The sequence below is a fragment of the Petaurus breviceps genome, unplaced genomic scaffold, assembly GCF_028583685.1.
Source record: "Petaurus breviceps papuanus isolate PSGF00001 unplaced genomic scaffold, PetGlider_PUasm1.0 38, whole genome shotgun sequence".
Classification (NCBI taxonomy): domain Eukaryota; kingdom Metazoa; phylum Chordata; class Mammalia; order Diprotodontia; family Petauridae; genus Petaurus; species Petaurus breviceps.
The window spans coordinates 76,714,838-76,733,619 of NW_027186304.1; positions in this window are offsets into that span (position 1 = coordinate 76,714,838).

Here is an 18,782-nt window from a genome sequence, read left to right on the forward strand (position 1 = left end):
CTGGTCTTCTTGCCTCCAGGCCCAGTATCTATCTACTGTGCCACCTAGTTCACGAGAACAATCTCCTGAAACAGATTCTTCAGATCTCTGGAGGAAGGTCAGCTCTTGATGATGAAATGCTCTCTTCACCTACAATACGTAGCCTGTGGCTCGTTATGTCCTCAGTCCCCAATTTGTCTCCCCCATACTCTTCATTCCAGGGATACTTCTCCCAGACTAACTGATTTTTAGTTTTCAACTTGTGCTCCAAGCAGACCCCTTCCCACACCTCCCTCCCCACCTGAGATCCCACCTCAGTGGAAGGAAACACCATAGAGCACATTAGAGATCAGGCATGTTTCTTTGCCCTCAGCTAAGGAGCTATTTCCCTCTATCAGGGATAGTTGGCCCAAGCAGACTGTTCCCAGTCACCCAGGCCTGAAGATTCTGAGTCATCTTTCACTCCCACCCATCTCCCACATCCAATTAGTCAACAAATCTTGTCAGTTCAACTTCCCCAGTATCTTCTTCCTGTGTCTGCCTCCTCCCACGGCTACCACTCTCATCTAGTCCCTCATTACCACTGGCTTGGAAAGAACAGCCTTTAAAACGTTTCTTCAACTCTAGGGATTTTCTCCCTCCAATCCACTAATAAGTTTATCTTCCTGACTAAGGGCTTTGATCATACCACTCCTTCACTCACAGTACTTCCCACAGTAACTTGTTGCTGTGTGAATGGCATCTGAGCTTGTTATCTTTGCACCGGAGACTTCCAGAGTCTGACCCTTACCTGCCCCCCAAATTTTATTCTATATACTACGAACCCATAATATATCTCAGCAATTCTCAAACTTTTTGGTCTCAGGACCCCTTTATACTCTTAAAAATCATCAAGACTGCTCCCCCAAGAGATTTTGTTTATGTGAGTTATAGTTATCAATATTTATCTTTTTACAAATTAAAACATCTTATTACTATGAAAATAATTCTTACCTCAAGGACCCTCTGAAAGGGTCCCTAGACCATACATTGAGAATTGCTGATTTAACTTATATTTCATCCAGACAAGACTACCTATTTTAACTGGACACTTTGAATACCACTGACCCCATAGTTCTATTTGTTTGGAATACCCCTTTCCCTTACCTCTGTGTGCTGAAACTCTACTCATTCTTTGAGGCCCAATTCCAGTGCCACCTCCTTTCTGAAGCCTTCCCTGATTCCTCCCATGTTCCAGGCAGAAGTGATCTCACCCTAATCTGAACCCTTATAAGACAGTGATATAGTATAGTGGTGACAGGTAAGTGGTGCAGAGGATAGAGTGCTGATTCTGGGGTCAGGAAGACCTGAGTTCAAATTCAGCCTTAACACTCAATAGATGTGTGACCCTGAGAAAGTCACTTAACTTCCATCCACTTCAGTTTCCTCATTTGCAAAATAAGGATTGGGCAGCTAGGTGGTATGTGGTTAGGGTGCTGGGCCTGGAGTCAGGAAGGCTTGTCTTCATGAGTTCAAATCTGGCCTCAGACACTTAGTAGCTGTGTGACCCTGGGCAGATCACCTAAGCCTATTTCCCTCAGTTTCGTCATCTGTGATGTGAGCTAGAAAAAACCTCAAGCAGGGTGATGAAGAGTTGGGCATGACTGAAAAATGACTGAACAACAACAAAAATATTAATAGCATCTACTCTTCCACCCCAACGGCTGTTTTGAAAATCCAATGAGATAATAATTATAAAGTGCTTAGCATGGTGTCCAGAATATAGTAAGTTATATATTAATGTTAGCTACTATTATTATCGTTGTTGGACGTGAAGTTGCCATCTAGCTCTAAATCTACTATCCTATATCACTGTGTTTTCTCTCTTTTATATTGATAACATTTTACCACGTACTAATTAATGGGTATGCTCTTTCTTAAGATGCAACATTGCATTGTGGTTAGACAACTGGCCTCAGGGACAGAAGGACTTGGGTTCTCAATCTCTGACACCGTCTGACTGTGTGACCCTGCGCAAGTCATTTAACTTCTGTGCTCTTGGGGATGGGGAACCTGCAGCCTTGATCTAGGTCCTTAAGTGTGGCCCTCTGACTAAATCCAAACTTCACAGAACAAATCCCCTTAATAAAAGGATTTGTTCTGTAAAACTTGGACTCAGTCACAAGGCTATACCCAAGGATCTAGAGGGCCACAGGTTCCCCACCTCTGCTAGGCAATTGACTAAGACTGTAAATCATAGAGAAAGTGACAACCTGCTCTGGTCAAGAAAGTTCCTTACTGGAAGTTCTTTTAACCAATGAAATCACAAATCTAGTTCTTATCCCTATATCTTCTCTCACCTACAATATCCAAATAAACTCCTTGAAGACAAGAACTGTGCATTATTCCTCTTTGTGTTGCCTAAAACTGAGTAACATAGTGCCTAGTACATAGGAATAACTCAGTAAATATTTTCTAAATGAATGAAACAAATTTTTTTTAAATCATGTCACAGAAATTGCCTCTTGAATTAACCAGTCATATTCTATCACATTCATAAAATGCATTTGAAAAATTAAAATTAAATTAAAATTAAAATAAAAAAAATTAAAAACCAGACTGGGCATTTGTCAGTCAAGTAGGATTAGATGGATGGAAGATTTTTTTTTCTTTCCTTATAGTGTTTTAGCCACTGATGAGAGTATCTGGTAGCATTCCCCCATAGGGAATGGTGTAGAGTTTTCATGGCCTAGATTGACATATAAGTTGACTGAACCTACAAACAATGTCATTAGTTCAGGGAGGGGCCTGTACAGTTTCATTCATCAAGCAGAGCAATCTGTATGTATACAATTCTGTACATCCTCAAATTAAGGCCAGAAGAGAGCTTTCTTTGCAAAAACTTTAAGGAAAGGGTACAATATCACTTTCTCATCTGGGAAGAGGAGAGTTACTTTGGAGATAAAGAGATTGGGTTCTTTTTGGTCTCTGACACCTTCTGATTATGTGACCCTGGGCAAGTCACTTAACTTCAGTGCTCTTGGGGATGGGGAACCTGAGGCCTTGAGGCCACATGTGTCCCTCTAGGTCTTCAAGGCAGCCCTTTGACTGAATCCAAACTTCACAGAACAAATCCCCTTAATAAAAGGATTTGTTCTGTAAAACTTGGACTCAGTCAAAAGGCTGCACCCAAGGTCCTAGAAGACCACATGAGGCCTCGAGGCCACAGGTTCCCCTCCTCTACTAGGCAATTGACTAAGACTGTATATTACAGAGAAAGTGCCAACCTGCACTGGTCAAGAAAGTGCAAGGAGGTGATTTCTAATGGTGTAGTAAAATCTCAGGTGGCTCCCTTTGATAAGCAAAAAGGCAACAAAATGAGGAAAACTACATACCTGGGAATAAAGGAACTAGGCAGCTGTTATCATAAGTGAAAAAAATATATATTTGATTCAAAACTCCCAAAATATAGTGTCTTAGCTAACTTAGGATTGCTTAGCATGTGATAAATTGTTGCTTTTTTTTTTTTTTGCCTTTTGGAGGGCAATTGGGTTAGGTGACTTGCCCAAGGTCACACGGCTAGTAAGTGTTAAGTGTCTGAGGCTGGATCCGAACCCAGGTCCTCCTGACTCCAGGGCCGGTGCTCTATTCACTGCACCACCTAGCCACCCCACATTTTTGTTTAATTGAATAGTCTTATTACAGTTTCTTTTTTCTGAATGGTAAGTCCATTACTTGAACTGGCAGATACCCTTCTACCACAGGATTATTTAAAATCTACTTGTTTGGTTCTTTTATCTATAATAATAAAATCTGATTTTTACATAGTGTCCCATAATTTGCAGAACAGGTAGCTCATCTGACTCTCACACATTAGGTCATCCAGGTATAATTTCCATTTTACAGACCAGGTTATTGAGGCTTAGAGAGTTTAAGCTGTTTCTCCAAGGTCACCCAAGTTTTTTGGACTCTAAGGCCAGTGCTGCCTATGAACTCACTAGAAAGCGTGGTGGGGTGGGACTGGGAGAGGAACAAGTCAATGAGGAGTCCTTAGAGTGTGTGTAGTATAGCCTGCCTGGTCTGGTGAATGTTTGGTGACCTGGTTTCTGGGCCTGCATATCGGAGGGGGCTCTTTCCTCGTCACAAGCTACCTCTTTCCCCTACTGCTAATAGCAGTTCTTGCCTTGATGGTTACCAGGAAAGAGAGTTCTGTTCATTTATACTTTTTCTCTATGTATTCAGTTTCTTAGTCATTTGGAGGACCAGAATTTAAGAATACCTGTTAGGACCAACCTGTGCCAATTGGTGAATTTGCATACACTGAAGATAATAGAGTAAGAACTTTTATTGCAAAGCCAAATTTTGATATCTGCTTGTAATTATTTGTATTTATAGTATACATGCACAGATGGAAAAATTATAGTGAAATTATTTAAAAATTATAATTTTAAAATTATAAAAAAGTTAATAATTTTAAAATTATTAAAAAAGCTTGTAATTTTAAAATTATAAAAAATATATATCAATAGATATAATTGATGCAAGTCCTTCAAATAATTAAAATATTTAATTGCCACCCAGTAAACAGACAGGAAAAGTAATCAGGATACCTACTCATGCTCTGAAATGGGGAAAGGACCTCTCCAACCACATATATGTTCAGAAATAAGTTTACCAAGCCTCCATCCATCTGGGTTAATACCAAGTAAAGCATATTTTACATGTTCACAGGACTGAGCCCTTACTGGTCAGTTCTCTCCGTCCCTCCTCATTCAAGTTTCTAGAGGAGGTAGCAGGTTTAACATTCAAATATAGGTTGGATTATGTAGCATTTTTCATTAGAAGAAAGATTATTGATAGTTAAATTGAAAAGCATCTATGAGCCAACCTTATAAAAGGAACCCTAAAATGCAAAGTTGACTAGATTAAAAAAATGTTTCTGCTGTCTGACTTTCCAGTGGCTTGTTAGCTTCCTACTGGTACAATGATATTCTAAAACAGCTTAATTTGCCCTTCTGTGTTCCTGGGTCAATGTAGATGGCAGACAGAGAGAGGTAATGACAGATTCTCATTGTGAACAGCCTTTTAAGGCAAGGTAGACAGGCACTTAACCATAATAACCATAACCACAATAACAACTTGCATATATATAGAGCTTGAAGGTTTTCAGAGCACTTTGCATATTATCCCACATGATCCTCACCACAACTCTAAGGGGTAGATCCATGTTATCATCATGTGACAGATGAGGAATTTGGGACTTGCCCAGGGCCACACAGCTAAATAAATATCTGCGGCTGGAGGTGAGCTCAGGTTTTCCTGGTTCCAAGTCTAGCAGTCTGTCCTGTGCACCAGCCAACAGCCTTACAGGAACACAATCGCATCCTAACCTAGGCCTTTTCCAGGATCATTTTCTGTATTCAGTCTGTGAAATGAAGGGGTGCTTTATAGCCATAAGCACCTGAGTACACTTAAGCCACACCGGTTAGTGCTATACACTTCATGGGCCCATCAAACACTCTCTAATGCTGATATGGCTATGCAATCTGGTAATGCACACAGAGATGGAAGCATTATTGCCACGCTAACCATGGGTTCAGAGCACTATGAAAGTTTGCATTTCCTCTCATGGTCTCTTTGTACTTGCCGATAAACATAAAAAGGAAACTGAGTTCAACCCTGATGTCATCTTTTGTCTTTCCATTCCATATCTTCTAAGATTAAACTGTTACAGTGCATTAGCTATTTCTACCTAAAATAAATGGCAACTAAAATTATTTAGATGTCGATAATGAGCATTTTCTTCTAGAAACTTAGTTTAAAAATATTTTTTCTAGGAAACTTTCCTTAATTAAATAGAAATTATAACAATAGCTAGCATTAATATAGTGCTTTCCATATTTTCTCTCATTTGATCCCCACAACAACCTCATGAGGTGTAGCTACTATGATTATCACCATTTTATTGATTCATAAGCTGAGATTCAGAGGTTAAGTGATCTGTCTCAAGGACATATAGGTAGGTAAGTGTCTGAGGCAGGATTTGAACTCATGTCTTCCTGACTCCAAGGCCAGCAATCTATAATGATACTAATAATTCCCTCATGATCACATCTTCCCTCAGCATGGTGACTGTGTGTTTCACTGTAATTTATAAGAATAGATTACTTACATCTACATGCAGATTTATGTAAATTTTTTATGAGAATGATCTACACACATTTTGAGGGCATCCTTGGTGAAAGTGTTCTACAGGAACAAGCAGGCTTTCACAAGTAATATTCCACAATAGAATACAGCTTTACCATCACACGTTTGACTTAAAATTAAGAGAATGCAAGAACATACTATATTTATTTTTGTGTATTTTAAGATGCATTTGATTCAGGAGAACAAAACACTACCTTAATAGCTGTCCTCCCAAAAGTTGTCTTCCACGGATATGTCAAAATTATACAAAATACCTGGAAAAACATAGCAATGGAGTTAACCTTTTGCAGGGACACTCTGTTCATTAATATCAATGGAAGCATTTTTTTAAAAAGGGAGATACTTGCCAAAGGTTTTTTATTACCCTCAGGGATGAGATCCGGCACAGGGTCGAAGTTGAAGAGGGGTTACCTATAGATGGAGAGTTCCTCCAGATCTTCTTCTTTATGGACTGGCTTGTGCTGAGGTTGCATTAAACACTGGAACATTGCAGAATCTCCTAAATGAAGATTTATAATCATGCTAAAGTATTTGGCCTAACTCTTTATTCAGGAAAAACCCAGTGGATGAAGGTTGACTATTGTAGAGGTTAGAACATGAAGTTGGATGGACATCTTATAGAACTCATCCATCAGTATATATCTTGCACAGATATTGCAAATAGATGCAAGTTGGGTTTAGAATTGAACAGGAAAATGAGCTAAATTGCCTTTGGTGAACAGCAAAGTTATTGAAATGCCTATAAGCTTTCCTGACACAAAAGCCTGTCATCTTAATACCGAAAATCTTCAAGTGTTGTTATAAGGCTGTGAGTCATAGAACACTATAGTTTTTAAAGAGCTGAAATTGAGAATAGCTCTAAAGGCCATGGAGATGTGCATAGTGGGCATCAGTGGGCTCCAACAAATTACAAAAAATTGTGGAGATATCAGCAAAGAAATGTATTAATGAAAAAAGATTGGGCTGCAATTGATAAATGGTCAAAGGATATGAACAGGTAGTTTTCAGATGAGGAAATCAAGTCACATGAAAAATGCTCTAAATCACTATTGATTAGAGAAATGCAAATCAAAACAACTCAGAGGTACCACGCTACACCTATCAGATTGGCTAACATGACAAAACAGGAAAATGATAAAGGTTTGTGAAAATGTGAGAAAATTGGAACACTAATGCATTATTTGTGGAGTTATGAACTGATTCAACCATTCAGGAGAGCAATTTGGAACTATACCTGAAGGGCTACAAAACTGTGCATACCCTTTGATTCAGCAATACCACTTCTAGGTCTGTATCCCAAAGAGATCATAAAAACAGGAAGAGGACCCACATGTACAAAAATATTTATAGCAGCTCTTTTTGTGGTGGCCAAGAATTGGAAATTGAGTGGATACCCATCAATTGGGGAATGGTTGAATAAGTTGAGATATATAAATGTAATGGAATACTATTGTGCTCTAAGAAATGATGAGTGGACTTCAGAAAAACCTGGAAAGATTTATATGAACTTATGCTGAGTGAAGCGAGCAGAACCAGGAGAACACTGTAGACAGAAACAGTCACAATGACTGACTTTGATAGACTCAGTTCTTCTCAACAATGCAAGGATCTAAGACAACTCCAAAAGACTCATGATGGAAAATGCTATCCACATACAGAAAAAGAACTATGGAGTCTGAATGTAGATCGAAGCATGCTATTTTCTTTCTTTTTTTATTTTGTTTGGTTTCTTCTTTCTCATGGTCCCTCCCATTAGTTTTAATTCTTCTTTACATGATTAATGTGAAAATATTTTTAATATGAATGCATAAGTAGAGCCTATAACAGATTGCATGCCATCTTGGGAAGAGGGAAGGGGAAAGAGAGAGAGAGAGAAAACTTGAAACTCAAAATTTTATGGAAGTGAATGTTGAAAACTAAAAAATAATTAATTTTTAAGAAAAAGGACTGGGCTGATCATGTGCAAGAAATGGATAGTCCTTGTGTGCTGTTGGTGTCCACATGGTGTTAAGAGGAAAAAAAAAGACCATCTCTAGTACATTGGGTGGACTTACTGTTCTGAATTTAGGTTTAATAGTTACATAGGACAGGATGGCTTATAATCTGTATCACTGGAGGGAATTCCTACATCAATAAGATTTCAGAACCATTTGTGTATTGGAGTAAAGGCATCTATTTTGTGTCCTGTTTAAATTGCAAAGTCCTCAGAAAGAGAAATTGCATTTTCCCTTGCCTTTGTAATGTTATGTAGTGCCCACCATAGTTCAATGCCCCCAGCCAGTGTGCAATACTTTTCATAATGATTTTAATATACAACCGATTTTAGCCAACACCATGACAATAACAGCTGAGTGAGCTCAGGTACCCAAAGCAATGGCTTTATCCTAAAGTAGAATTCAGGAATATTAAAATGGATGTTAATTAATTTCTTTGAAAAAATGAAGACCATGTCCTGTTTTGGGAACAAGTAGTTAAGGATAAACTTGAATTTCCAAAGCAGACAAATTAGGGGATGGTTATTTGCTTTGTGAGGTAGCCAGGTGGCTCAGTGGATAGAGAGCTGGACCTGGAGTCAGGAAGACCTGAGTTCAAACCTGGCCTCAGACACTTACTAGCTGTGCCACCCTGGGCAAGTCACTTAACCCTATTTGCCTCAGTTTCCTCATCTGAAAAATGAGCTGGAGAAGGAAATGGCAAACCATTCCAGTATCTTGGTCAAAAAAAAACCCATGGACAGTATTGCTGTGCTATGGTCCATGTGGTCACAAAAAGCCAGACACTACTGAATAACAACAATTTGCTTTGTAGGATTTATTGCAGAAAAAAGAAAGAAAGAAGGGGAGGAGGAAAAGATTCGTTGCAGAATCCTTCAAATAACCAGCTCCCTTTGTATATTTTAAAAATAGAATCGATTTACAAAAACTGAATAGAAATACAGACACTCATCTGCTTGCAATGGAGATAGGTAGATTTGGAATCAGAGGACCTGGGAATCAGAGCTCTCCTGGCTCTGCTACCTACTTGTGTATGACCTGGGGCCAATCACTTTAACTCTTTGAGCCTCAGTTTGGTAATTAGATTACCCATAAGATCTCTACCTGCTCCAAATGTATGATCCTATCTGTCGGAAACATCGTCTTCTGCTTCTGTTATCTTCTTACAAAAAGGGGGGAAAACCCAACCAGGTGCCTCCTGGTGGCCTTGGCCCCCTGCTTTGGCTCTGCAACTGTACCGACCTTCTATACCTCTGCAGTCAGACCACATCAACAGAGGGCATCTTTCAGAAGTAGTAGGATCACCTCTTGTGATATAATCTTTAGGGTTCCATTTGGATCATAGAATCTAAAGCTCCAAGGGCCCCTCAAGAGTATCTGGCCCAATGTGATCATTTTCCAGGTGAGGAAAGCGAAGTGATTTATCTAGTAAGGTCCTACTGTGAGCGTGGCATTAGTGAAGTGAGGTCTGAGTCGAGGTTTTCTATTTCCAAATCCCGTGCACCTGCAGAAACTGTTTAGGTGTTGTTTTGAAAACAGGGAAATGTATATTTTAAAATGAAAGAATCCTTAAGTCTAAGTGGGGGGGAACCCCTACTTTTCAAGTCTAAACAATATAAAATATTTTGGTGTTTGAAAACACTGGAGAAAATCTGACCAACTCCATAACCACTAGCAGCAGGGCTATGTAGAACAGTGGTTGAACATTGATAAAAAGTGGAAATGACGTACAGTTTGGTGTCACTGGTTGTCCTGTAATAGCAACCCTTATGGTCTTGCATGTTTTATTCATGCTTTCTTAGGTTTTCCAGAGGGATAACCAATTGGCTGCTAGGGTAACAAATGAAAAGTAACCTGACTCCATTGACCTGCTTAACCCTGCACAATGGATGGAAAACAGCAGCCATTTGCTCTGAAACTGAGCGACAGGTATGGAAAGTGTTTCTTCCATCATCCTTGTCCGGCATTTCTTTGGCCCAGGTATTTCTACACCAGCATAAAACTCAGCAACACGTTCCCATTTGGAGGAGACAGGCTGGATTACCGGTTTAAGGCTCTCCATCAGTGGTTTTAGGAACAGGTACTGTGGGTCCCTGTTGACACCTTAGCGTGTTTGCCTTTGCAATTTGTTTATCTGAGTAAGTATACAATTCTGGAAAAATTAAATGTTTCCAGAGAAACATAGAGGTAGTGCTGTTTGATGGTGAGGTTATCATTTTTTAAACAAATAATTAAGTTTTTATCTGATCTTAGTTGTGAGATGTAGTGTTATTTAAATGTGGGAATTTTGTTCAGTAGAAAAGATGGAGACAGATGAAACTGAGTGTGTTTTTTTTTTGTCCTGGGAAAGGCCCCAAGAGTGAGGGGTCTTGTTCTTTCCAGGGCTAACTACATAAAGGCACAAAAGGAAAAGTTAATTTAGCCTTTAAAAGTGAGCTAGAAGTGTTTTACTCCCTCCCCCAACTTTTGTTTTTTTCATTTTAAGCTCTGAAAGGAATCTGTCAAGGGAGAGTAGGCTTGAGCTTTTTTATATTTCAGGTAGCTTGAAGAAATGGATTCTTTTGTTTTGTAAGAAAACTTTTGTCTTTTTCCTTAAGGAAACTTTAGGAGGGTTTGTCATTATCATTAGTGCCTCCGAAGTGACAACTATTGTACCATCCAGGGCTTAAAAATTATTCTTTTAGCAGAAGCAGCTCATTCTCAGGGCGCTGTGCCTTCTTCCAATTATAATGTCCTCTAGAGAACAGACTGGTGTGATCGGGTTTGGAAGTAAACCTTAACATCATCAATTATATCATCAAGGCACAGAATTCATTAATAGTATGGCAACACAGAGGGCAGGTTGTTTAAGAGAAGACCTTAAGTATTTTGAAATAGCTTTTATGTTCTAGTGAAACAAAACTGTATTCCAGTACAGGAAGAGGTGATTTTGGATTAAAGCATTTTATTTTGGCTAGATGGCTTCTGGATAATTGACTATGAATAAATGATAAAGACTTTAATTTTGCATTGGATTGCTAGGATTAGAAAGACCAAAGAGAAAGAACTCATGAAAAATACATTTTACTTAAGGAATTAAAAATGAGTATGATTACATTTTTTAATGTAATAGATACCCATCCAGATCTAGTTTTTTGTGGAATCTTTTGACTATGACTGAATAGTACCTGTGTTCTCATAGGGGTATTCCTCTTAAGTAAACTTAATGAAACAACTACAAAGTTACAATGTATTACTCCACTGAATCTGAAACAGAAATGTAGTCTAAATCAATAATACATGAAGGGTCTGGTTTCCAGTGCAGCACCAAGGAGACAGAAGAAAGCAGACAGTTGACTTTATTCAGCTCACAAAGCAACCCTTTGGTTTTTTAATATGTCTCTCCTTGGAGATAACTCATTGTTTATCAGTATTCCTTCTTGGTTGTGTTCCACCAAGCAGAACTAATCTGAACAAAAAGAGATACACTTTAGTAACCACAGTAAAAAAGCTTAAATGTAAGCAGCAAACAGTATTTCTTATGGTCTTTGATACTTAGTGTTTTCAGTCAATCTGTAGGTCAATAAACATTTATTAAGTGACAGCTACGTACCAAGCATTTGCTCCTCACTGGGGATATAAAGAAGGCAAAAGACAGTCCCTGTTCTCAAGGAGCTCTCAGTCTAATGGAGGAGACATCATGTAAACAACTATATACAAACAAGCTTTATCCAAGACAGTTTGGAAATAATCAAGAGGGAAGCACTAGAATTAAGGGGGACTGGAATAGGCTTCTAGTAGAAGGTGGGATTTTAACTGGGACTTGAAGGATGCCAGGGAAGGCAGGAAGTAGAGATGAATATGGAGAGTATTCCAGGCATGGGGGACAGCTAAAGAAAACACCGAGAGTCGAGAAATGGAGTGTCTTGTTTGAGAAACAAGGAGACCAGTGTCATTGAATCAAAGAATGCATGTGGAAGGAGGAAGGTGTAAAAAGACTCAAGGAGCACGGGGACAGATTATGTTTTATATTTGATCCTGGAGGTGACAAGGAGTCACTGGAGTTTATTGAGTGGGAGAAGGTGAATGACATGGTCTGACCTGCACTTTAGAAAGATCACTTTGACAGCTAAATGGAGGATGGTTAGACTACTCTAATACTTTGCCACCTAAAAGGCCCCCTGATTTCATTGGTATAGTCACTCTGTCCACTGTCAATGATTGAAATACCTCCGTATCTGCTTGATCTTTGTGATTCTTGTCTGTGTTTTCCCATAGATATTCTACGCATATTTTCTGTACAGGAACCACTCAATGTGCCGGAGTCTGTCTCTTGGTTTTTTTTTTTTTAAGGAACTCAGAATGACCAATATAAATAAACTTTACTATATAACAGCAATTAATTTCTGAGTCTAGCTTAGCAGAACTGCCTCATTATCTAAGATGGTCTTTAAATGAAGGGGGAGCTTTAGGAACTAAGGAAGAAAAAGGACTAGCTGCTTAGTATAGCTCTCTGAAGATGAAAATGTGCACATGTAACAACATCTCTTAATTAGAATATTGGTAGCTCAGTATTATCAATATAACTGAACAGTATCTGAGAAATTAGATCAATCCTACTTTCCACATTGGCTCAGTAGGATTAGGGTATCATAAATATAGACCCAGAGTATATTTATGTAGGGAAGAGCATTTCCATACAGGACAGACAGACACTACTCTGCCACATCATTGGTTCAAAGCCCCAAGCAAAAGGAGGGTCAGGCTGAGGAGTAGAAAGGGAGGAACCAGAGACACTCTGATGTGCTACCTTCCATGATTACCCCATGTTCCAGGAGGGGATAGGAAGGTAGTCAGGTTCTGTTGATCATTATCAATTAACTGACACTCTTGTCATCTAATAGCCGCCAGTGGTCTATAATGGTAATTTGGTTTGCAAACTCAGGAAGACCAGAAAGAATCAAAAATGTGTTAGTATTTTTTAGTCCCTATGACATTTTCCTCTCTTTTCAGCCACAAAGGGAAGAAGTGAACTGTCAGTTCTATTTCTTTAATCTCTTATCTGACCCTATGGCCTATGACCAACTCTCAACGATTGATTTTCATGGACCATTTTTAGAAACTCATCCCTTCTTTTCTCCTTCATCTAGTTGGACTCTGGGTTACCAAAAGTAGGGACAAAATGGAAGTGGGGTCCTAGTCAGATGGGCATGAGAACACTGATGTATGACCATGTTACATGTAGAACCACATAGAGATAATTTTAGGATTTCTCATTATTTTCTGATACCATTCCTCCCATCCTCTCATTGGGGTTTTTAATGAACAATTGGCAATATTTTTCCTTCTGAAGACTAAACTGGATCAAATAAAGCTTTTTTAATATTTGCTACAGAATGGTTTGTGTGACATTTTACTTAGGATCACCAAAATAGGATCCAAAAAATAATAATAGAGCGGTAAGTGGTGGGAGACAATTTCAATCAATTCATTCTGACAACATCCTGTTTCAGAATTTAAGGCTGGAACATGGGACCCAAATCAGCAAGCTGAGCTATGATAGTTGGACAAGTACAAGATGGGTGAAACCAAACTCAATAGCAATTCATGTGAAAGACTTTTGGATGTAGAAGATTAGAGTGCTAGCCTTAGAATCAGATAATATGGATTTTAGCCCTTGTTCTGCTAACTTACCACCATGTGAACTTGGGGAAATCACTTAATCTTCTCTGAAACTCAGCTTCCTAATATATACAAAGGTGAAAATAATATTTGTACTACATCTCCCATAAGAGTACAAGAAAATACTATGAAAAACTGTAAAGCACTATACAATTATAGTAACATTAACAAATAAATATGTGGAGGTTAATCAACCAAAAACTTAATTTGAGTTAATATTGTGATATATTTTCTTTTAAAAGTTAACAATCCTAGAATGCATTAAGGTAAAATATTTACATTAATGTTAGTAACAGTCCCATTCACTCTAGTCTGTGGTCAGACCATGCCTAGAATATTGTCTTTGGCTCAGGGAGCCACATTTTAAGAGAGACATTGACAAATTGGAATACATCGAGAAAGGCAATCAAAATAAGGTCCGGAAACTGTCATTCTTATGAGGAACAATTCTGTCACTAGTTATGTGACCTTTAGGCAAGTTGCATGTGTCCTCTGAGACTTAGTTTCCTCATCTCAAAATTTCAGGATTTACAATAGATGATCTCTAAGGGCAATTTAGTGAATAGCATGCAGTGAGGCAGTGCTAGGCCTGTAGTCAGGAGGACTCACGTTCCTGAGTTTAAATCTGGCCTCCAATACTAGCTGTGTGACTCCAGGCAAGTCATTTAACTCTGTTAACCTCAGTCTACTCATCTGTAACATGAACTGGAGAAGGAAATGGCAAACCACTCCAGTATCTTTGCCAAGAAAACCCCAAATGGGGTCATGATGAGCTGGACATGACTGAAATGACTGAACAATAACAGCAAGGCCCCTTTCAACTCTAACATGCTATGTTTTTATGAATTTAACCTAGAGAAGAAATAACTAAGGGTTATTTGATATGAGAGCTGTATTCAAATATTTAAAACATTATCAGAATTTGTTGTTGCGTCATTTCAGTCATGTCTGACTCTTGGTAATCCCCCTTGGGGATTTGTTGGCAAAGATACTGGGGTGGTTTGCCATTTCCTTCTCCAGCTCATTTTATAGATGAGGAAATTGAGGCAGACAGGGTTAGATGATTTGTCCAGGGTCACACAGCTAGTATCTGAGGCTAGATTTGAACTCAGGGAGATGAGTCTTCCTGACTGCAGGCCTGGCATTCTATTGGCTGTGCCACCTACCTGGCCTATTATCAGAGCGATGGAACTTAGAAGATGAAATAGACCTTAGAGATCATTTTGTTCAACCTCATTTTATAGATGAGGAAAAAGAAACCTAATATCATATTTGAAGAACTAGATTTGCTCATTATTGCTACAGAAGGCAAAACTAGCACCACCATTAAGCACCCACTGTATGCAAAGTATTTGGGTGAAGGAGCTTAGAAAACTGACTTAGTTCCTGCCCTAATGGAACTTAACAATCTTTTTGTTTCAACGTAATAAAGCAATTGCCTATAATTATATTTATCCAGCAACAGAATGAAATGTCTTGGTGAGCTCCCTGTCATTGGAAGTCTATGGAGAAAGGATGGCCCCCAGGCAAGGATGTTGTAGAGGGGACTCCTGACCCCTAAGGGGCCCTTCCATCTCTAAGTTCTGTGATTCTGTATTCCTAGGACTAGAACCTCATTGTAAAGAACAGGAAACGCAGGCAGAGAGGAAAGAAACATCTTGTCCTGAACTCACAAGGAGAATCCTGAAGACATGGAGGCACGGTAACATTGCTGTGGCTGTAATTAGCCATGGCGTCCAATGGTTTGTGTGGGACCCCTGATACGTAGCTAACCTTAAGATGCTGAAACCCATGACGTAGTGGAATGAGCCCTGGAACTGAAATCAAAGAATCTGAGGTTGAATCTTAGCTCCATGTATTCCTACCTGTATATCATTGGGTAAAATCACTTAAACTCTCTGAGATTCAGTGTGGTGTTGTTCAGTCATTGTTTTCAGTCATGTCCAACTCTTCATGACCCCCATTTGGGGTTTTCTTGGCAAAGAGACTAGAGTGGTTTGCCATTTTCTTCTCCAGTTCATTTTATAGATAAGGAAACTGAGGAAAAAGGGTTAAGTGACTCACCCAGGGTCACACAGCTAGGAAATATCTGAGGTCGAATTTGAACTCAGGTCTTCCTGACTCCAGCCTCAGCACTCTTTCTACTGTTCCTCAATTTACTCATCTGTAAAATGAAGGGGATGGACTAGATCCGGGTTTCTTAACTTGAGGTACATGGACTTAATTTTTTGAAAAAGTTTTGATCACTGCATATCAATATAATTGGTTTCTTTTGTGAGCCTGTGTATCATATTTATACATTTAAAAACATTCTTTTGAGAAGGGGCCCATAGGCTTCAGCAAATTGCCATGAGTATGAAAAAGATGAAGAGCCCTTGGAGTAGGAGATCTACGAGGTGGTCTCCAGCTTTACATCTGATGAGCCTATGCTCCCTAACTCAGAAGTATTCTTGTCTGGAGCCCCTGCTGTTACTGCAGAATCTCAGATGCCCAAGGCTGGCTGCTGCCTGCACACCAGGGAGCTTGCTGCCAGGGCTCATTGAAGGCTAAATTCTTCTTAAGATACTGAAACCCCTGATGTAATGGAAAGAGCCCTGGCTTTGGAGGAAATCAAGGGATCTGAGTTTGAATCTTAGTCTGTTAATTCCTACTTATGTGACATTGGTCTAAGTCACTTAAACTCTCTGAAACTCAGTTAACTCAAGAGGTCTGAGAATTTCAGTGGGAATGGGGGTAGAGGGTAAGGATGGGAATATAGGCATCCCTCATGTGTCTCTTAAGACAGCGTGGCGCAGTGGATAAGAGTGCTAGACCTGCAATAATTGACCCCAGTATATCAAATTACATTTTGGGGCCTTGGGGCAGCTAGGTGGTACAGTGAATAGAGCACCAGCCCTGGAGTCAGGAGGACCTGAGTTCAAATTCGGCCTCAGACACTTGACACACTTACTAGCCATGTGACTTTGGACAAGTCACTTAACCCCAATTGCCCTCCAAAAAATAAAAAAAAAAACAACAAAAGACAAAACAACAACAAAAAAAAAACCCACACATCTTAGGGCCTCAGGTTCCACATCTGTAAAATGAAGGGTCAGAGCTGATGGCTTCTAAGGGCCCCTCCAGCTCCTAGTCTATGCTTCTGTGGCTGGGGGAATAGGGTGACAGCTCCAGTGCCCACTCCTCCAAGGACTCTGAGTGAAGGATGAGGCTTTCTTTCTGGTGCCTACGCAGGATTCCCTCAGACACCACGGGAAATGGCCCTCCAAGGTGCAACAGGGTTTGGGAGAAAAGGAAAGGCTGAGAAAAAGGAGAGGTGGAAGGGAGCCAAACACAGCCCTCTGACGTGCCAAGGACAATGTCTAAGGTTTGTGTTCAAATCCTCCCAAGGAGCTGGTAGGCAGGACCCATCCCTATGGCGAGAGCCCCCAGAGAGCTCCCAGAAAACTGGTGTTCTCCCCTCCCCCACCCTGTTCCCCAGGCTCCAAGGATCACAGGTATCAGGCACTGTTGCTGTTGGTCCTTCGTTCTCAAAGAGGACCAATGACATCAGAGAGGTGAGGGTTTGACATGCAAGTGAATTGGATTTAAGCCAGGGAGGACTGGAAAAGGTCACCAGCCTCACTTTCTCTGGGTCCAGTGGCCAGATATAGATTTGGATGGCCCCCGTCAGGCACTGAGACCCCCACCAGACAGCCAAGGTTAAGGTTGCCACTCCTCCCCTGCCAGGACATGGTCCTACCTGATGTCTACAAGCCTACATGAGGTATTCTGGCGCTCGTGTCCCAAGAGGGGGAAAGCCGGGGGGTCCTGGTCCATTCCTCTCCACCAACCAAAACCATGCCTCTCTGTTGCTACTTCACCCTGGCAGAGCTGGCTTGCTCCAGCAGGCCTTCAACAGGGCAGGGTAGAGTAACAGTGAGTGTGCTGGACTTGACTGAAATAAGGAAGCCCTGGGTTCAAATGCCACCTCAGAAAGTTGCTACTGAGGGGCAGCTAGGTGGCACAGTGAATAGAGCACTCCAGCCCTGGAGTCATGGGGGACCTGAGTTCAAATCCGCATTCAGACACTTAACACAAAAACTAGCTATGTGACCTTGGGCAAGTCACTTAACCCCAATTGCCCTAAAAATAAAAAAGAAAGTTGCTACTGCATGACACTTACTCATATGTGTGACCTCTAAGGCAATCACTTGTCTAGCCCTCAGCTTCCTCATCTGTAAAATGGAGCAGGGAAGGAGGTGGGCTCAGCTTGAAATTCCTATCTATACTTTGGACAAGTATGGCAATAATAATCCATGAATGGGACAATAAACCAAAAGTGTGCCCTCAGTGGGGTGGGGTCAGTAAAAAAAGAAAGGCAAGGGCTACCACCCTGTTGAAAGCAGAAAGAGATTCCTGGTATTCCTAGGATAAGTCAAGGCTGCTACAAAAGGGTGGGGTGTAGAAGGGCAGTACAGAGTGGTGAAGAAGTTCATCCCTAGCCTGCCATCTGATAGCTTCCTATTTTAACTGATTGTTCTAGCTAGCTCTGCTATTTTACATAGTTGACTACTCTAGGGATTATCATATTAAGTATATGAATTAAATATTCACCCTCTAAATTCAGCAACCTGGGACAAAGCCCCAGTCACCCTATCATAGTTATGGCTCTGATCTTGAGACTCCAAATCTCTAGAGAAATCTGACCTAACTTCCTAGTGGAACTCTGCTAAAGGATATTTTCTCTTTTTGGTATCTCAGGAAACACAGATTTTTTAAAAAAGTGATCCCCTGGGGGCAGCTAGGTGGCGCATTGAATAGAGCACCGGCCCTGGAGTCAGGAGGACCTGGGTTCGGATCTGGCCTCAGACACACTTACCATAAAAACTAGCCTTGTGACCTTGGGCAAGTCACTTAACCCCAATTGCCCTCCAAAAAGCAAAAAAAAAAAAGTGATCCCTTTATTAATGACTGCATCTC